Source organism: Magnolia sinica, chromosome 7 (assembly GCF_029962835.1).
Source record: "Magnolia sinica isolate HGM2019 chromosome 7, MsV1, whole genome shotgun sequence".
Lineage (NCBI taxonomy): Eukaryota > Viridiplantae > Streptophyta > Magnoliopsida > Magnoliales > Magnoliaceae > Magnolia > Magnolia sinica.
In genome coordinates, this window is record NC_080579.1 from 36,168,028 (window position 1) to 36,189,815 (window position 21,788).

The window sequence follows — 21,788 nt, forward strand, 5'->3', positions numbered from 1 at the left end:
TGTTCTAGAGTGATTTGTGGAACATCTAGATATGGGGGTTCAACTATCGATGTTAAAAATGCACTAGTCAGTTGTTTCTTCACTCTTTCCATCCTTTTAACAGTGGTAGTAAGGATGGCGGGAAGAGTTCTCTTCTTATTCATTGTTAAGCGTATATGAGAGCATAATTGATGCTAGAGTTCTTCGGTGTTTCGGCAACCCAAAAGCTTGGTGTATCTAGCAATGCTGGATGTTCTGGATACACTAGCATTTAAAGAGCTACTGCATCTTTGAGGTAAGACAAGTTAGGGATGTGTAGAATTCTTTGTCGGTGATTATCATATGACCGAATGGAGGTTGGTTATTAATTACATGAATGAGAGGACAGGGGATGTGCTAGATGAAGCCCAACTGCTAGGCAAACAGAGAAGGATGATATTGTTCGATTCTAGCTTTTACATTTTGCCTTTTGTCAGAACACCTCTGAAACCAGACCTCAGCCAATAACAAAGCAGTTCCAAGCATGATGGAGCTGCCCGACCACATGTTCATTAGTAGGATCAAACATTTTGGTAAGCCATTCTAGGCTGTAAGTATTTTTCTTTGCAAAGGGCGTGAAGGACGGACTGTTGTCGGAAAGATCAAGAGAGAAGAATTCTTATAGATATTCAGTGAAAGTAGCAATTTCCAATGGGATATGCAGAATTCAGTTTCCATAGGAAGAAAACGACCAATTGATATGTTCATGACTGAAGGATTGTGGCTAAAAATATGCAACAGACCACATTTGTAAAAGCCATATAGGATCCCCATCAGAGTATAATCCTCTCGAATTAGCTTCATAAAGGCCTCTATACAAATGGCTAAGAACGAACGACGCTAATGTTATTCATTGACCCTGGATAAGGAATTCGGCCAAAGCTACATACTCAGTCACGACTTGTTGAGCATTAACGCATAAGAGATATAGACAAATCCAAAATAGAAGAAAGGCAAGATGTTCGACTTCTTCATTTGGTCTTTAGAGTTTGCGATAAGAGTTCATGAAATTGGTGTACCTTTTAATGCTCTTATTACAAAAATTCTTGCGCTTTCAGCTTTGGCTTTCGCGTTGTAGGGAATACCGAAAAGGGTGAGTTTGATAAGATGGCAGATGTCTTTAATGGAAATGCTCATCGCCCTATAATTCAAGATAAAAGTAGGGGTGCACACAGGTCGATTCGGTCTTTTGAGACCCGTATCTTAGTCCGTACCATTTTATAGGCTTCCACTATCCTCTCGGTCAAAATTCGGCAACCCTCGACCTGTATCCGACGTTTATACGTGATCCTAAGCTGAGTCCTGCATATTAGAGTCGACCCGACTCAAAACTTGTACCCTAGCGACAGCGCCGTCACTGCAATTTTGACGCCGTATCTCGCGCGCCGAGGCGATACCCAGGCCAGGAGATGTGAGCCAGCATTTAGTTTGAGAAAACGCTGCGCATTTGTGAAATTCCAAGAGAATCTCTACAACATGTCAAATCAATCAAGAACATGTCACATCACCTAAAAGTAATAAAAAGTCAACTCTCTCTCTCCACCCATCCCTTTTCAGGTACACCCATCACTCACCCCATCACTCTCTCTTTCAATCTCTCTCTCTCATTTTCAAAATCCATCTTCTAAGCAACCATGGGAGAGGTGGACGTCCATGGGAGAGAAGTCATGTGTGGCCCACCTCCCTACCACCCAATCTAACCATCCAATGTCCATCATCCTTCGTCAAAGCCGAAGCCAAGGAGTTTGGCGTTCCATCGGACCAAGAAGGTGGCCAATAGGTAGGTGATCGACCGTTGTATTTCGCTTTGTTTAGGGAGCACTTGTTGTGGGACCCATCATGGTGTATGCATTGTACAGGGAGGGCCCATAATGGTGGGGTCCCTCCCCTTCTCACGATCTCTCTCTCTCTATCAGTTCCTCTCTTTCCTTGTTTGCATGGCCCACCTAATGCGTGCATCCATGCCATCCATCACGGTGGAGCCCACCTTAGTGTATGTATTGTATACCCACTTCGTCCACTGGTTGTACGGTGGTGTGGACACCACTATGATGTATGCGTCTTATACACACCGTCTATTGGACGTGGACCCCACCATGGCAATGTGTGGGGCCCACCTTGATTTAGTGTTTTACATCCACACCGTCCAATCCGCGGATGGTGGATGTAGAATGGCTGGTGTATCGTGTAGCTATATAGCTGCTGTACTGCACATCAGTAAATTCCTGACGTCAGCAAGTTCTCTGGGTCCCACGTGCTGTATGAGCATCGTCCACTATAACATCTTAGAAAAATCTGTACAAAAGCTTGAGTACCACCTCAGGCAGAAATCACTAAGAACCGTATTCTGTAGAAATTAAACAAAAATTAATTAAGTACTAAACTAAATTAATTGGTAGATTTAGCTTGAACCACTATTTATATAAATGGCAAGACCTAAAGCCATTAAAATCACTGACTCAGTACTAGTTAAAAACCTAGGAGAAATTCCAAAATCATGTTGCTCTCGGGTGCACATTGAAACTCCGTATCGAACCTGGACCGCACGACGAAAGTCTGATTACCACAAAACTATAGGATTATGACCGTCTTATTAGGCTTCACACCATCATGGGAATCGAGCCCAAATAGTATCCAGGAACGCACAACTTAAGCCCTGAGCGAAGTGTGTGAGAAACAAAAATATCTGTAGCAAACATAATGAAACTTAAGTAAATTGGGTCATTCTCTGATGCATGAAATTAAAAATTTTAAACCGTCAGTTTCGAACTGAACTTCACCCATGGATTAGGGAAAATTTCCTACACCTATTGATATACTTGTGGCCCTGATCGAGTGACAACTATCATTGATCTGATACAGGTCCTTCACGATCGATCGACATATCCAAACACACCGAAAACACATCCTAGTATAGATCCATTGTCAGGGAACTTCCCCTACAATGTAAGTGAATAATGGGCCTCCCTATGTGCCCTGTTTGTCAGAAACAGACGCCCTTTGGTAATAACCTAAGTACACCATGGCACTGGGGCCATTTGCACCAGTTCTAGGCCTATATAAAGCCCTTAAGTCACCCCATTCCTATCCCATATGAATTTTCTCTAACCCTAGGAGAGAGAAGAGAGAAAGGAAGAGAAAAGAGTAGGGAGTGAGGGGAAATCCTTGGAGTTTGCTGCAGTGATTCTTTCCTGCTACTCCACACAATGAATCACCTTTACATCTAGCTAACTTATCTATTCCAACTACGATTTGGGTAAGAAATCCTAACCCTAATCTTGATTAAGAAATCCGAATTGAGTAATCGGTAAGCTAGCTAACCTATTTCGTGATTTAGGTACTCGTCATTCCATTTTTAGGAACGTAGGATTCGAACTGAGTTCGAAATGAGTATTCCAATGAAAGGTACAGTTTATAAATGTTTAGGTTATGGTTTTCAAGCCTTTTAATGTTAGCTAATAATTTATGTCCGACTTGATTGTTGCCACATGATCTTAGTTACGATGTTTCGATATATTATACATGTGTGGACTATATTGAATATACGATGCATTCCATGTGTTTGTCGAAATGTTTGAATGAATATGAAATTGTGATTTGTGCTTGTCATGACTATAAATCTAGGCTTCATGTTTGTCATGTGTATCACGATCTCTTTGTGTAATGAATTGTTATAGTTCATGTCGTAACTAATCTAATCTATATATTTAGTTATGTGTAGTCTAAGTGTTTGACAAAATGTTCGAATGAGAAATTTTCCATGAATTGTATTTAATAAGGGTATTGAGATAGGATTCTCAATTACCTTATCTATATGTATAGTTTCCTTCATGTAATCTTAATTTTGACTACGCAAATTTATGGATGAAATGTAATGTTTGGTAACATGTTCAATATGTTTGATGAAATGCTTAAATGAGATATTGATTTGAATTGTTTGTCAAATGCTGATATGACATTCACATGTATTTACATGCTACATCTGAGTAAGATTGGGACTGCAACGTAGTCTAGGCAATCAGTAATGATTTCCATTGAGTGGCTGAATTAGTCTCGCCACATTTGATACGTTCGGTGAATCTGGGTTTAGAATGATTGTCGACAGTGGTTAGGCCATGAGAAGTGCTTACACGCTCCATGTCGATTAATTTGGCATGCACCCATACCAATTGAACTTGTCTAATAAACCGATAGGCTTATTGTGTGTTTACCATGTATGGACATCACTGCTTGAATCTAAGGTACCACTTACCAATGTAAAGGCCCATTTCAACCATGATACCATGATCCACTAAGACTCATGAGTCGGCCATGGTGGTATGGGACACCGTGTTCGAGCTGCCGGCCTACGCTAGGGTGACGAGCCTCCCCGTAGTGATCAGTGAGTAACCTAAACTCGTGAGTTGAATATGGTGGTATGGGACATTGGATTTGAGTTGTCGGCCTACACTGAGGTGACGAGCCTCCCCGTAGTGTACTTGAGTATAAACTCTTGAATTTGTCTATCCACTATTTTTCATTAGGGGTGATGCCATACAACTTGCCTATCGTATATGATTAACTAGGATTGACAACCTTAGATGGATCCTTCGGGTTGGGTTAATGATATAAAGGAAGGTACCTTAGCTTCCCGAATCTGCTGTAAGAATAAGCCTAATTAATTACTTGGGTAACACGACCATGCACCACATTGCATGTGCTTTGGTGAGGAAGTTGCATGTTTAGGGAGTTTGTCATATGTGAACGGTTGACGGAGTCACTTTTGAGGGAGATTTGTACGAGGGCATGCATCATTATTGTACACCATCCCTGCATTAACAAGAGTAGCTAGGAAGTGATTGTTGTATTGCTTTATCATTATTGTTTGATTGAATTGATAACATGTTAACCTTTGCTTTATAATACTATTGAGTTGATCACTCACTTCCACTCTAGGACGGTGTTTTAAAACACCAACCAGACTCTAGTTTAGATGCAGGTGATGCAAGAGTCTATGCAGCTAATCTGGACTTCGTAGATGAGGAGGAGGAATTCTCATATGTTTAGCTATTAGGCGGGTCTACATAGACCTTGTACTGATTCGACGGGATTACAGGGTTACATGGATTAGTTGGACATTTACATTTTGATATTTTGTAAATTTTGAAACAATACATGTTTATATCTAGCCCGGTATCATACTCATACTCTGGAGGTTGCGACACCCTTACGTACTTATATATGTGTTTTAGTCTTCCGTTTGCTAAATTAAATTGTCTCTAAAGTATGATATGGTATTTTAGTATAATCTCACTCATGTCTAATGCATTGATATTGAAAAGGCCAAGCTATATGTCCTAGTGAGAGGAGGGGGGGGGGGGGGGGGGGGTGAATATGATTATGTCAAATTAAAAAATAAACAGCAGAATTTAAATAAATTAAATACAAATAATAATAGACAATCCTACAATGCTGAATTTAAAGACAACCTCCAAAGAACAAGTATTGAGAGGTTGATACAGATGTTGTTCTAAGGACAACCTTACACCATAAAAACCAAGGGTTTATGGCAGGACAACCTTACTAGAACAGTTTGTGTATCAAAAACTCAAACTAATACAAAAGAATAAAGAAATAAATAGCAAGGAAATCAAAGCTATAACAACATTCTCCACAATTACATAAAACAAATTACAACATTCTCCACAATGCAAAAAGGAAATTACAACCATCCACAAAAAGAAATAAATAATTAAACCACGAGACCAGAAATTATAGTGGTTCGCTTGTGTGTACACCAACTGTTTAGAAAACATCCACACAACTACTCCACTCCTAATATCCTCACTTAGTGGATATTAGCGTTCACTATGAAAATAGGTTTTTCCAAGTTCACCTAAACCCCTCACAATTGTGTCTTTCAAGTGGGCTTACACAATTCAAAAACCCCACACTCTGAGTTTTCTGGATCACCTCACACAAACCAAAACAGAGATTTTTCTAGCACAATCTCAAAAACCAAAATAGAAATTTACAATAATATAAAATACCTGAATATTCTCTTTTTGATACCACCCGAAAGAACCAAATCAGAGTAGAATTTAAACGTAGAAGTTCAATGTCCAAACTCACTTATGAAATGGTTCTAGGTTCTAAATTGATTTTAAATTAAATCAAGTTGGGCTAGCTCTATTTAATTTTGATTCCAAGAAAAGGGCAATCTCAATCCCTTCTTCAAATATGATTGGAATATAAAATACAAAATCAAATATAATAAAGCTAAAATAAGAGAATATTAAATGAACACAATAGCTTAAAAAACTGACTAACTTATCTCTTAGAGTGACGTATTAATTTAGCTTGAATTGAATAAAAAACTCTGAAATTCATGCTCTATTTATAGGTGAAGAAATCACGTTCACGACTGGTCCTGTGGACACTACGACTAGTCGTAGGACCAACAGATTTTTGAAATTTTGAGAGCGATAAGATAAAGTCGTTCCACGACTAGTCATAGGACCTTCACGACCAGTCGAGGGACCTTCACGACTGGTCATGACCTGTCCACTACTAGTCGTGTGGAACTTAAAATAGTTGGTGGACTTTGAGTTGTGGGCACAGGACTGGTACAGCACGAGTCGTGCACTGTTCACACGATTGGTCGAGCAGTCTCCAGGACTGGTCGAGGCTTAACAAAAAATTTCAAAAATTTGAAACAAACTTAGGACTGGTCGTGGAATTTCTTGGACTGGTCGAGCCAGTGCTAGGACTAGTTGAACAGAGTCCAGGACTACTCGAGAAACAATCTGTTCACTTATAAAATGAGTCAATTGAATTATGTATTCAAAATGACCTACCCTAAGGTCAATCTAGGGTCATTTATACCTTATTAGTGATGTATGAACATTGGGCCTTCTTTTTCTTCAGTTGATAGTCATTCTATGAAGTTCGCAAAGCTTGAGATCTTGTCAGAGGATGAAGCTTGAACTTGAGACTTCTGAAGCTTGAAATTAACATTCATTGAAGCTTGAAATCGACTAATATTGAACCTTGAACTTGCATATCAAAGTCTAGGAACGTTGTCTTGACTTGAACGAAGCTTTGAACTCTTGAATCTTGAAAGCTTGAATTCAGTATTGATGTTGTACATAAACATGAACTAGTACACTTGCCTTTGAAGTTCTTGAACAAAAGACCCTTGTTCCTGAGAGATGCATAGACTTCATTATGTAGATGAGCTACACACGACACAAATTTCAAGAGAGGTTTTGACACTATAAAATTTGACAATTATAGGAGTTAGGAACCATAGAACTTACAATCTCCCCCTTTGTCAAATTTATGATAAAACACACACCATAATAACATAAACAATATACGCACAAAGAATCATGCACCAGATATCAAAAGAAACTAGTTACAACCTGGTTAAAAAATCATGCACCAATTATCAATTTGCATTAGTTCCACCAACAATACTCCCCCTTACTCAACTCCCCTTCACAAAATAATCATTCACAATCAATTCATCCATAATCTACAATCCATATATAATCCACATGCCAATATACCAATATATAGCAATATACCATAGTGCCCATATATTATTAAGCATGCCACCAAAATTCTCCCCTTTTTGTCACAATATGACAAAGGAAGGAATCAAGTAATAGAAGTGGAAGTAGATAAAGAAGGAAGACTAAGAAAAGTATTGAGGAATCAAGAGAATCAACATATAAAATCCATAAGCAAGACAAGTTCAACCATAATTAACTAAATTCAACCAAGTACAACTATGTTAAATCAAGTTTAAGTACTATCTCAAAAGACAAAATGAATCCAAGTATCATTAACGTTATTACAAACCAAGATTAGAAACTACTAATCAGATCCTGAAGAGGGAGTAGGAATAGATGGATCAATTTGATGTAAACCCTTATTAATGCGCCTCATATATTTACGCATATAAGCAAATTGAGAATCCTGGGTTACACGAATCTGAGCCACCTATTCCTCAAGAGCATTCAACCTCTCAGCACAATTAGAAGGCTGATAATCAGGATCAGCCTTAGAATTTGATTCGATCTCATTAAAGATATCGTCCATATTAATATCATCTGGAGGTAAATCACCTTCTTCTTCATTCACAGCTTCAGCTCCACCAACACCCACATTGACTTGGTCCTCAGCCAACCTTAAATTTTTTTTGTTGATATTGGAGTTGTTGAAAATAAGGTGTTGAATGGGATCTTCTCCAACAGGCATAGCTATTAACACATGAGTGGCTAACACAGTCATAAGATATGCAAACGAGATATCGCTGTGTCTAGAATGGAGACAGAATTGTATGATTGAATGACAGATTAAAGAAGGAAGACATACATTTGTACCAGAGATGATGGAATGTAAAATTCGAACCATAAAAGAGGTGAGTTTGGTTTTGTTACTAGAACAAGGATAAAGATTTGAAATAAATATCCTGTGAAGGACCCTGTATCTGGGTAACAAGTACTTTGAAGTAAGCACATTCCCATTTTGACTCCATTACGCATCTATATTGCATAATGCTCTAGTAAGCATACATTTTTCTAATTCAGATGGTTTAGCTACTAGAGTGCTAATTGAAATACCTTCATCATTGATAGGGATGTCCATTAGACCAGAAATCAGATGTTGGTATACTTCAAATGGACCTTCTCTAGTTGCTATAATAAAAGTTAAGTTTTCAGTTGAGAAATCAGAAATACATACAAACATAGCTTGCGTAATAGACCGGTATTGAGGCCCACCCCGATGTAGAATGTTAGCCCATCCTACAGATTGGAGAAGAGGAAAAATCTCAAAAGAAGCAATATGTTCAACATGCACAGGTCGTTCAATTATCACATTGCGCAACCTCAAAACCTGCACATATGAGGGATCATCTTCGGGTGACCAAAGGTGACGCCTTGTGATAGGTGTCAATCTCGATGTTCAAGGACCACAAGAGCTTTTCTTTTTGCCTCTAGCATCCATTTGCAACTAAGAATACAAGAAATCAAGAGGTTGCAAAAGATGTAGAGTGGGTTTTCTCAAAATCAGATTTTGGAGAAGAAAATCCCAAAAACCTCAATGAAATAAGAAATAAATCACTCCAAGTATGAAAATGAAGTGATATGAACTTGAATCTATAAGAAAAATGGAATTAACGCACTAACCTTGAAGAGCTAGGAAGGTGGGTACGACCTGTCGAGCTTAGACTCGTTGGAGAAGAAGCACAAATGAATAAGAAAAAGGAAATTTCCCCAAATTAAAGCACCAGATGCACTACACAACTGGTCGAGTACATGCTTGACCGGTCGTGCCATGACTGATCGAGTATGTACTTAACAGGTCGTGAACAGCCAAAAATGTGCATTTTTCACATAATTTTAAATTTTAAACAATTAATATAAAAATATACACACTATGATACATACATGCATGAATAATCAATTCAAATTGCACATACCAAGATCAAATTTCAATTTATTAAACCTGCTTTTGTCGAGTGGTTTAGTGAAAATGTCAGTAAGTTGATTCTTGGTCGGAATGTATTCCAAAGAAATTATCTTTTCTTCCACTAATTCACGAATGTAGTGATATCTAATGTTAATGTGTTTGGTTTGTGAATGCTGAATTGGATTTTTAGATATATTAATTCAGCTGGAATTATCACAATATAAAATCATAGAGTCCTGTGTAATTTCGTAATTGCTTAACATTCTTTTCATCCATACAAGCTGAGTACATGCATTACCTACTGCAATATATTCAGCCTCAGTAGTGGAGAGCGATATGGAACTTTGTTTCTTACTTTGCCAAGAAGTTAAATAGTTCCCTACATAGAAACAACCACCACTAGTTGATTTTCTATCATCAACATTACCAGCCCAATCACCATCAGTGTAACCAGCTAATTAAACATTAGTATTATGTGGATACTAAAGACCCAGATTAGTAGACTTGCGACATATCACATAATCCGCTTAACAACAGTTAAATGTGACTCTTTAGGGTTAGATTGATATCTAGCATAAATCCCTACACTAAATGCAATATCAGGACGACTTGCAGTTAAATACAGCAAACTACCTATCATACTGCGATATAATTTAGGATTAATTCTCTTACCTTTAGAGTCCTTTGAAAGTTTTAAGGTTGTATTCATAGGAGTATCAAAATTCTTCCCATTCTCAAATCTGAACTTTTTAACTAAGTTCAAAGCATATTTGGTTTGGAAAATAAAGAAACCAGCAGGTTTCTATTTAACTTGCAACCCTACAAAATAATTCAATTCCCCAACCATGCTCATTTCGAACTTAGATTTCATAAGATCTGTAAACTCAACAGTCATGTTAGCACAGGTAGATCCATAAATAATATCATCAACATATATTTGCACTATTAAAATGTGATCATTATGTTTCTTTACAAACAAAGTTTTATCAACACTTCCCATTAGAAAATTAGGACTTATCAAAAACTTAGTCAATTTTTCATACCATGCCCTGAGAGCTTGTTTTAAACCGTAGAGAGCCTTTTTTAGATGATAGACATGATCAGTATTCTTAGGGTCTTCAAAACCCGTTGGTTGTTCAACATACACTTCTTCATGCAAATCGCCATTTAAAAAAGCACTCTTTACATCCACTTAATATATTCTAAAAATTTTAAAGCAAGAAATGGATATAAATAGTTTGATTGATTCATGAGCTATTAGGGCAAAGGTTTCATCATAATCGATACCTTCAATTTGAGTGTACCCTAATACAACCAGTCTAGCCTTGTTTCGAAATATATTACCAAGTTCATCGGACTTATTTTTGAAAATCCATTTAGTTTCGATAATGTGTTTATCTTTAGGTCTAGGAACTAAGTACCAAACATCATTTCTAACAAATTGATTAAGCTCTTCTTGCATTGCAACTGTCCAATTTTCGTTAGTAAGAGCTTCTTTTACGTTAGCCGGTTCTATTTGAGATGTAAAGCATACGTAGTTACATATATCTTCAATTTGTTTACGAGTGCGTACACCAGTGAGAGGGTTTCCAAGAATTTGATTAATTAGATGGTCTTTAACAGTTCTCAGTTCAGAGTTATTTTGACTTGATGAAGTATCTGGTTTATCAATTAGAAGGACTTCATCATTTTCTAAATTTGAGGCTGGTGTATTCAAGTAATCGTCAATGACCACATTAATGGACTCTTGAATTACACCGATCCTCTTATTAAGAACCCGATACACTCGACTATTTAAAGCATACCCTAAAAATATCCCTTCATCACTTTTGGTCTCAAACTTATCCAGATTTTCTCGGTCATGTAAAATGTAGCACTTGCTGCCGAAAAGTTGAAAGTATTTAATAGTAGGCTTCTTGTCAAACCACATTTCATAAGCCATTTTACTATTTTATTTTCTCGTATAAACATGGTTAATTATATAACACGCAGTATTTACGGCTTCGGTCCAAAGATTTTTAGGGAGCTTCATACTGTTTAACATAACATTCGGCATTTCTTGAAGCACTCTAGTTTTTCTTTCTACTATTCCATTTTGTTGTGGTGTTTTGGACGTAGAGAATTCATGTGATATTCCTTGATCACTGCAAAACTTCTCAAAACCGCAATTCTCAAATTCTGATCCATGATCGCTACATATCTTACAAACTTAAGTCTCTTTTTCAGTTTGAATACGTCTAAGTACCCTTTTAACTTCATCGAGAGTTTCTAATTTGTCTCTTAAGAAGACTACCCAAGTATATCTGACAAAGTCATCAACAATTACCAGTATGTACTTCTTGCCACCTCAACTCTCTGTTCTAGTTGGTCCAATAAGATCCATGTAGAGGAGTTCGAGCAGTTTAGATGTGGCATTGGGGTCTACCCTTTTGTGAGAGCTCCTAGTTGGCTTGCCAAATTGGCATTCGCCACATATTTTATCTATTTTCTGTATTTTGGGTAACCCTCTTACTAACTCTCTTTTGCTCAATCTATACAAGTTGCAATAGTGCACATGTCCAAGTTGTTTATGCCATAACTCGGTCTCATCAGTATGGACCATGTAACATGATCGATTAGATGAGCTAGAATCACTTACAATATAGTAGTTTCCAGAAGTTCTACGACCAGTTAATATTACAAAACCGTTTTTATTTAAAATTTCACACCCTAGGTTAGAAAATTTTACGCTATTATTTTTATCAAATATTTGAGAAATGCTTAATAAGTTATGTTTTAAACCTTCTACATATAAAATATTCTCAAATAAAGGGAGGTTAGAAAGTTGAACCGTACCTTGGCCAATAATCATGCAGTTACTACCATCAGCAAATGTGACTGAACCATCAGTCATGTCTTTAATATTGGTGAATAAACCTTTGTCACTAGTCATGTGCCTAGAGCATCCACTGTCTAGGTACCACTTTGAATGGCTTACAGCTTTGAAAGCAGTGTGGGCAACCAAGCAAGTAACCTTAGGAACCCATTTCATTACAGTTTTGGGTTTAGGAGTATAGTTGGTCTTCTTGTGTTTGTAATTGATATAAGACCGACCCATTGAGTTAGATTTTAAGAGCTACTTAAGTAAATCAACAATTTTCTCAGCTAAAGGATTATGATTCTGATTTTTATAATTGATAAGGTTGTTTTTAAGTTTTAAGGATTGAAAAGTTTTAGCATTTTTAGAATAATTTTGATTTAAACTTTTCCCTTTTGAAGTTGAAGATTCTCCTTTCACAAACTTAGGAGGAGTATTCTTATGTTTGGGAGGAATATTTTTGTCGTAGCCCAAACCGGATGGGTCGCCACATTTTTTAAACTCGGATAATAGTTTTCTAACTTAGGATCACCTTGGGCATACCTCCATGTATCCTTTAAACTCAAGAGTGAAGAGAGTTCAAGTTTTAGTTTTTCATTTTCAAATTTTAGATTTTCAATAAGGGAGGTTTTGAAATCTAAATCGAATTTAGTTTTTTCAAAACAATCTGAAATGTGGAAATTTTCTAAAACAAGAGTATCAAAATTTTCTTTAAGTTTTAAAAACTTTTATTTCTGAAGTTTCAGTTTTACCGCAATCTTACAACTCTCCTTGTATAGGGCATTGTACGCATCTTAAAGATCTTCTTCATTCTCATGATCACTATTCAGATTTTCTTCACTAGTTAAATCATCATGATCTGAAAAAGTAAACTTTCCTAGAGTCATAAGGGCTTTAACTTCATTGCCCGACTTGGTTTCAGAATCTTCTGATTCAGAAGAGGTTTCAGTGCCAGAAGATTCATCCTAAGTAGCCAACATACCTTTCTTTTTAGGTTTGTCCTTTTTAGGACACTTGTTCGCTAAATGCCCATATTCATGGCAATTGTAACATTGACTATCTTTTAAAGATTTCCAAGTTTTAGATTTAGATCTTTTCTTATCATTTGATTTTTGAAAATCAATCCTCTTTTTACTTTTGAAAATCTTATAAAACTTTTTAGCTAAAAGGGCCAAATCATCTTCGGAATTTTCTAAATCAAAATTACTACTATTTTCTTGATAAAAATATTTAGAAGATTTAAGGGTGATAGATTTACCTTTAGGAGCTGTAAAAGTTAACTCATAAGTCTGTAGAGACCCAACTAATTCTTCTACCCTCATATTGTCCGTATCATGAAGTTCCAGGATCGCAGTCACCTTTGAATTGAACCGTTCAGGTAGTGAGCATAGTATCTTTACACGGACTTTACTTTCTGGGATTTTATCACCAAGACCCCAGATAGAGTTGATAATGTTATTTAATCTAGTATAAAAGTCCATGAAAGTTTCACTTTTCCCCATACGTATTCCTAAAATTTGGTTGTGAGGATTTAGACTTTATATTTCTTGACAATTGTTGTTTCCTCATGTGTCATTTCTAAAATATCCCAAGCTTGCTTTACAGTTTCACAGGATATAATTCTTTTGAATTCATCCGGTGATAGTTCGCAAGTGATTGCATTTAGTGCTTTTACATTGGTACTACTCTCACTTTTCTAAAGTGTGGTCCAAGAGAAGTAAGGTGTAATTCTCATAGTTTTGGATCCATCGATACTAGTTTCTTCAGTAGTATGAGGGGTCCAATCAGTCATTGTGGCTTGCCACACACTCTCATCCATGGATTTTAAGAAAATTCACATCCTGGCTTTCCAATAGACATAATTGGAGCCATCAAATGGTGGAGGCCTAGTGACTGATAGGCTATCAAAATTTGACATCTTAAATAGCTCAGATCGATTAGCTTATGAAATAAATCCAAATAGAATAATTAAAAATGAGCTATTAGGCTTTGATACCACTTGAAAAGGCCGAGCTATATGTCCTGGGGGGGGGGGGGGGTGAATAGGACTATGTTAAATTAAAAAAAATTAGCAAAATTTAAATAAATTAAATACAGATAGTAATAGACAATCCCATAATGCTGAATTTAAAGACAACCTCCAAAGAATGAGTGTTAAGAGGTGAAAGTGCCCTGGTTTGTCAATTAGCGTGAGTGTTGAGTCAGCTAGATTACAGAGCCTCATAGGAAGATCGTCAAAGCGTCTAGCTCATCCAAATGTGTGCCCAAACTCGCCACAGGTAAATCAAAGCCTCACATCACATGTCCTAAAACACCAGGTAAATAAAACCCTTAAAATCTATTAGAATATCATAGGGTTTTTGGGTTAGAAAACTTTTTTTACAAAATTAGAAAATCTCTAAGTTTTCTTCCTCTGTCGATTTATCGATATTAAGTTCGATAAAATTGAGTCGTGCTGTCGATATCCTCGATGATCAATCAATACCATCGAAATGAGGACCAAAGATGTCCAGCAACCACATTCATCTAGATGGAATTATCAATGTATCGATGCCCCTATCAATATCATCGATATTTGAAACTCGAGTTTATCGAAGTAGACTCGATATAATCGACAACAGAGTATTTGTGTTCCTTTTTTTCTAAAGAAAATCATATAAACATTAAATATATTGAAGTACTTCTCGATATCACCGGAATTCAAATCGCGATGATATCGGAAGGGATTCGATGATATCTATCGTGGACACAGTTATCCAACAACATTTTTCAGGTTGTTTTTAACTTGGATCGAGGGTCACTCGATACAATCGATATTCAAATATCGATGATATCGAGGCCAGATCGATTGCATCGAGAAAGGACATAAGATGTCCAGTAAGCTCACTGATAAAATCTTTGGATTTATTGATGCGTCGATAAGACCTTCGAATCATCGACATTCAAATTCCGATGATATCGAGTGTACCTCGATCATATCTTTTAACCTGAAAAATTTCAAAGCAAGTTTATCTCATTTTCAAATGTTGAGGAATCGATCTTCTTATTGATAATATCAGAGTTCGAAATCTAATGGCATTGACGCGTGTTTTAATCCCCTCGACCAATTGGCAAAAAGTTTCAAAAGCGTATGACATTTGAGTTTGTGTCATCGAGCAGCAAGTCGATGCAATTGAGAGTATACGCTCGATGATATCGACCCTACTCAATGATATCGAACTCTATCATAAATGTGAATGTTTTATATCAGTTGGAACATTTTGCCTATATGTAGAGAGCTTGTCTTTAGTTGCTGGCAGAGAAAGAATAGAGTGCTTTTGAGTGTTTAACCTTAGATCATATAGCCAAAACCCTTTCTCTCAAAGGAGTTCATCCTCCAATCCACCCTCATCATTGATATTCAATAGAGTGGATTGGGGAATGAACTTCCACATTCAAGGATCCTCCAGCTACTATCTTAATGGAAAATCATTAAGCTGGGATGCCTTGAATGCATAGATGATTGGAATCACTCTATCTCCTTTATAGGAAAATATTTGAGAGTAGGATTCCATCACAACCTTGACCCAACCCGTCGCCATGTATTGGTACATCTTTTAAGTTACAGTTCAAGGAAGCAAAAGACTTCATCAATAAAGGAGGAGAGCTTCGAAATGAGTTAAAAGGGACTCATCTACTTATCTATAAGTTATCAGAGTCCAAAGGACCCTTGTGATTATTCCTTTGTAGGATTGGGTCTAAGGTGTTTCTCACCCCTTGCAAGTCCTCTAGGAGGTCTCTGGTAGGAGTGTACGTGATGGGTGCTATGTGTTGACCCTTTCTCTGTGGGGAGCATAAAATTCTGGTTAAATGTGAACCTATCTAAAACCTTGGGTTCGAGGTGAACCATGTGAAACCTCTGTTAGGGTCTTGTAGAAGATCCTTGGCCAGTGTGCCTAAAAGTGGGTGTGTTGTGTTGACCCTTGCTCATGAGAGTATAAACAATCAGCCTAGGTCTAGGTTGTAAGGGTTAAAGGTGAACCTGATTTAAAACCTTGGGTTTGGGGTGAACCGTGGGAAACCTCCTTAGTGAAATCCGGTACACTCAAGGGCTGAGTGCGGTTACCTGGAGTGGAGTAGACAAGTAGTCGAACCACTATAAAAATGACTATGTTTGAGATTGCTATTGTCTTTCATTTGTTTATGTGATTTCCTTAACTACTATCATATCTGATTATTTGAGATCACACCTCACACATACTCACAGTCATGTCCATCATAGACTAGTTTGTATATTGTTCAACTCTCAAATAGTTTGTGATTGGATCCTCTACCGGGCTTGGAAGCCAATAGAGTTACTATTGAGTAATCCTAATATATGTTTATTGTTAGGATTAGTGTGATAGGATTTTAAATTATCATAAAATTATTAAAAAATCTTATTCACCCCCCTCTAGGACATATTGGCATATTCCTACTTCAACTAAAGTGGTCTTTATTGTAATTTCAATTAGTATCAAAGAGGGTCTCTCTTTGAGGGCTTCACCGCCTAGAGAGTGATCTTGACTGAAGTTGGGAATATGGCCAAAGGAGATGGCTCATCAGTCTCTATACCTCCAGTATTTAATGGATTAAATTATGCATACTGGAAGGCTAGAATGCACTACTTTTTAAGATCATTGAATCATGATGTTTGGGATATAGTTGAAAGAGGATATGTGCCACCATCTGAAAAAATAGTACTTGAAAGCGGCACAACTATCACCAAACCGAAATCTAAAGAGAAGTGGACAGTATTCGACAAAGAAAACCAAATTACTGAGGCTAAAGCTAAGAATGCTTTCTACTGCGCTGTGTCCTAAGACATTTTCAATCAAATCAGTATGTGTGAGACATCTAAAGAAGCATGGGATTTGTTGGAAACAACCCATGAAGGAATAAGCACTATGAAGAGATCCAAACTACAACTTCTAACATCATAGTTCGAAAGTCTCAGAATGGAAGAGCATGAGACATTTATGGAGTTTTTCACAAAACTGAATATCATCTACAACTCCATGGGTAGATTAGGTGAAAAAGTTTCAGTCCCAAAAATCTGTAGAAAAATACTAAGATCATTACCGGAACAGTTCAATCCTAAAGTAACAACCATTGAAGAATGTAGAAACATAGATGAAATGAAAGTAAAAGAACTAGTAGGTTCCCTACAAACATTTGAACTACACTTCAAACAAATCCCTAAATCCAAAACCACTGCCCTCAAAACTTCAAAGAAAATAACAAGTGAGGACATTGAAAGTGAAAGAGAAGATTAAGATGAAGAAGTGGCTTTGCTGGCACAAAGATTCAAGAAATTCTTTTAGAAGAATCGTGGTCGTCCTTTCAGAGGAAGAAGAGTGGACAACAAACCTTCTACAGGTAAATTTGGTAAAAAGACCAAAGAACCACAATGTTATGCCTTTCAGAAGTTTGGACATCTGTCTACTAAATGCCCAAATAAAAAAACTAAGGGCAAGGCAATGACTGCCACATGGATGATACAAAAGAGTCAAACTGAGAATCTACCGACTCAAAGAGCAATGGAGATCAGAAATCTTTGAAAATTTTTATGGTCTCCACTGCTCCAATCATTCCCATTGAGACTGAGAACAAGGAACCACAAGCCACTGAATCATTTCCATCTGACAATGAAGAAGAAGAAGAAGAGAAACAAGATAAACTACACGATGCTTACAGTCAACTCTATATTCATAGCATCCACATCCTTAAAAGAATTGGAATGTCTGAAAATAAGAAGGAATTACTGCAAAGAAATCTGGACAAAACTGTGAAAATTAATACACATCTAATCAATGATTTACAACAATATCATTCAGATAATGATAAGTTGGAAAGAATCAATCTATCCCTAAAAACGGAATCATAAAAGCTTACTAAACAAGTTGAATTATTAGAAGATGAAAATGAGCATCTCCAGAATGATAATCACACACTTCATTTTAACTTAGAAAAATCCAAAAAAAATTGCTGAAATAAACTATAAATTTTCCCAGAGTGGTGAAAAGCTAGAAAAATTGTTAGGGATGGGAAGACAAGGAAAAGATAAGAGTGGCCTAGGGTATGATAAAACTAAAATAAGAACTGGAAATGCAACACCATTAACTGAAAAATCAATTGCTTCAGGTAATAATATGAGAACTACTCCAGTTTGTCATTTATGTGGTGATTTGGGCCATTGTAAGTTTGAATGCTTGACACCTAGAAGGACTCCATATAACTCTGGTCAAAATCATATTGGTAAACTTAAACCGACCAGAGAAATATAGAATGTCAAAAGTCCACCTAGGAGATTGGTTAAAAGAAATACTCATACATCACCACCTAGAATGAATGACAGAATGAAGGAATCATTAGATCAAGTGGGTAAGATAAACATGAAAACTAAATCTACCACAGTAAAGAATTCTGTCTCAAAATGGATAGTGAAAGAAAAGTTGATTGCCTGATAACTCACTCTATTCATATGCCCTGAAATATTAAAGCATGAAAAGACAAGTCCAGGTCATGCATCAAGATCTGGATATTTGCTGAAATGATGCAATTTTACTGAGCTCTAAATGATATATCTGAGGTTCCTCACCTCAGTCTTTTGTATATAAACATCCTAATGTTTATAATTTTGATTTGTACAATGCTTGTATAAAATTTTGTTGTGTATACTGATTCAAAGATATTCTATTCTATACATGATTTTGTGGAAGTGTGGAAAAATGAAAATTATTCATCCTGATATGTTTGTCGATAAGTCATTCTCAATTAATCGATCAAGGGTCGATATCATTGACGCCTCTTTGGAATATGAAGAGCCATATGATCGAGAATGATATTAAAGATAGTCTCGATAACATTGGAGGAGTTACATCGATATCATCGAAACACTGGTCGATTATATCGAAGATTGCCACCCGATAAAAGGCGGTCGAGTAGAAAAATATGATTATTCTGAAAAGGGCATTTCACTTTTTCCTGCTCATCCCCTCAGCTAGAAGTACATCAGTGGGTCCCGGAAGACTTCTCAAAACTGGTATTACCCTTCCATTCCTTCTATTCCAGATTCTATCTTACTTTTGGGTTGGGTGTTTTCATTTTTTATTTTTTAGGAACTTTGTCCATTTTTTCCCAAATCTCTGTCTTTATGGGTAAGGACAAAGAAAAGGTGTCTGGCCCAAGAGAGTCCTCTAGAGCTTCTCAACGAAAAACCTTTGCTCCAAAAGAGATAGCTAGAGCTCCTGAACGGGGGACCCCCACTCGTTAAAGGACACAACAAGCTTCACACGGTGGGTCCCAATCCGAAATACCAGTCCCTCCTCCAGCTAGAATAAATCCGGTTCTGGCCAAATATACAAGTAGGAAGCTTATCCATGAAAGAAAGGTGGATAGGGATTTTTTAAGACCATATAATCTGGAATCCCTTTTTGCTGCAATCGATTGGTTGCTTGTTCTTGACTTCGGTGGGCCATGTCATCTTGAACGAACATGTAACTTTCTCGCCGCTTGTCACTCACTCGTGTCTGATCCTCCTTCTATCATGATATCTCTTGATGGTAATGATGTATTGATCACTCCTGCTATAATTGCAAACATCCTAGGGCTGAAAATGTCACCCGATGGTCTCTCTGAAATGGACCTCGAAAATGTTGAAGTTCGGTCCATGGTTACTAAATACCTCTGTCATGGTAGAGACATTCCTTGGTACCAAGGAAATGCATTAAAATCTAAGTTCATGGAACCACGATTTTGGGTCTTGCATGGTATCTTTGCCACAAACATCTATCCTAAAAGTACCAACCGGTCTGATCTCATAGGTTTCATGACCATGATAGTGTATTCAATAGCCAACGGGATAAAGTTCTGCCTCCCAACTCTGATTGTACATCAGTTGGTCTACGCCGTTCATACATCCAGGATCTTCACCTGCCCTATCCCTGGATCATAAACATGGTGTGCAACGCCATCAGATTCCCAATGACCTGTGATCCGGAACTTCCCCTCCATGTTTTCAACAAAAATAACATTCGAAGAATGGACTTGAAGTTCCATAAGTATCCCAAGGATCCAGAGGAAGGCATTTAAGAAGAAGCAGCAGGAGGTGAAGGAGGTGCACCCACTGCAGAGCCTGAGATGGCTGGGGAAGAACCATCTGTGCCCCATCAAGCACCATCCACATCAGCGGCTGGGCATGCAAAGAGATTTAAGCTCCATCAAGATAGGATCGGAGCAATCCAGAGAGATGTCTCCCAGCTCAAGGAATCGGTGAATGAAAGGTTTACCATCTTGGAACGCCTGGTCAACAGAGTACAGTAGACTGTGCAACAGTTGGTTGATATACTCACTTGCCAGTGCGATGACATAGCACCATCTTCCTCGGCTCCATAGTATAGGTCTATGGATGCTGTCACATACACCTCACTCTTATTTCTACGTATGAACATTAGTATCTTTTTGGATGTTCTGCTCTCTCATGAGTGTCTGTGATAACTCACTAACCTACACAGTCTAGACATTTTTTATTTTTATTTTTTTGTTGAATATGCCCATGGATGGGCTAAATACTGATGGTTGATTTTGGGTGCCCATGATCTTGGGCAGTATATTTTTTTTGGATATTTTGGATATGGCCAGTTATAATTCACTCTTATTTACTGCCATGATTATGTGTTAAGATGCCCTGGTTTATCTAGTCTGTGTTATGGGGACGATGTTTTTTTTTCTATGTACTTATATCACTACTCTACTTGGTCTGTTATGCATATATAGTTTCTGAAAATGATGTCTGATTAAACTGATTTGATCATTATAGATCTATCCTTTATATAAGTATGTTCTCTGAATATTGGTTCTCCCAAGGTGCTTTAACTTCAGTCAATATCAATTGCTACACCTTTATCAATGACTGATAAAAAGGGGGAGAATGATTCAAACACCATGAATGAAAATTGTATATCTATTTGAATGGTGATGCAGGAGATAGGGGGAACAGTTGTACCAAGATAGGGGGAGTTTGCAGTTAGGGGGAGCAACTTATGGATCCTTATGAATGATTATGTGTGTGCCCACTAGATTAAATTGTAAAATTGTGTAAAGTGTATGTTCACACAATTTAGGATGTCAGTACAGAAGTTGTTCTAGGGTGTTTTGGTATTTTGTCACGTAATTGACAAAGGGCGAGATTGAAAGTGCCCTGATTTGTCAATTAGCATGAGTGTTGAGTCAGCTAGACTGCAGAGCCTCATAGGAAGATCGTCAAAGTGTCTGCCTCAACCGGATGTGTGCCCAAACTCACCACAGGTAAATCAAAGCCTCACATCCCATGTCCCAAAACACTAGGTAAATAAAACCCTTAAAATTTATTAGAATATCATAGGGTTTTTGGGTTAGAAAACTTTTTTTACAAAATCAGAAAATCTCTAAGTTT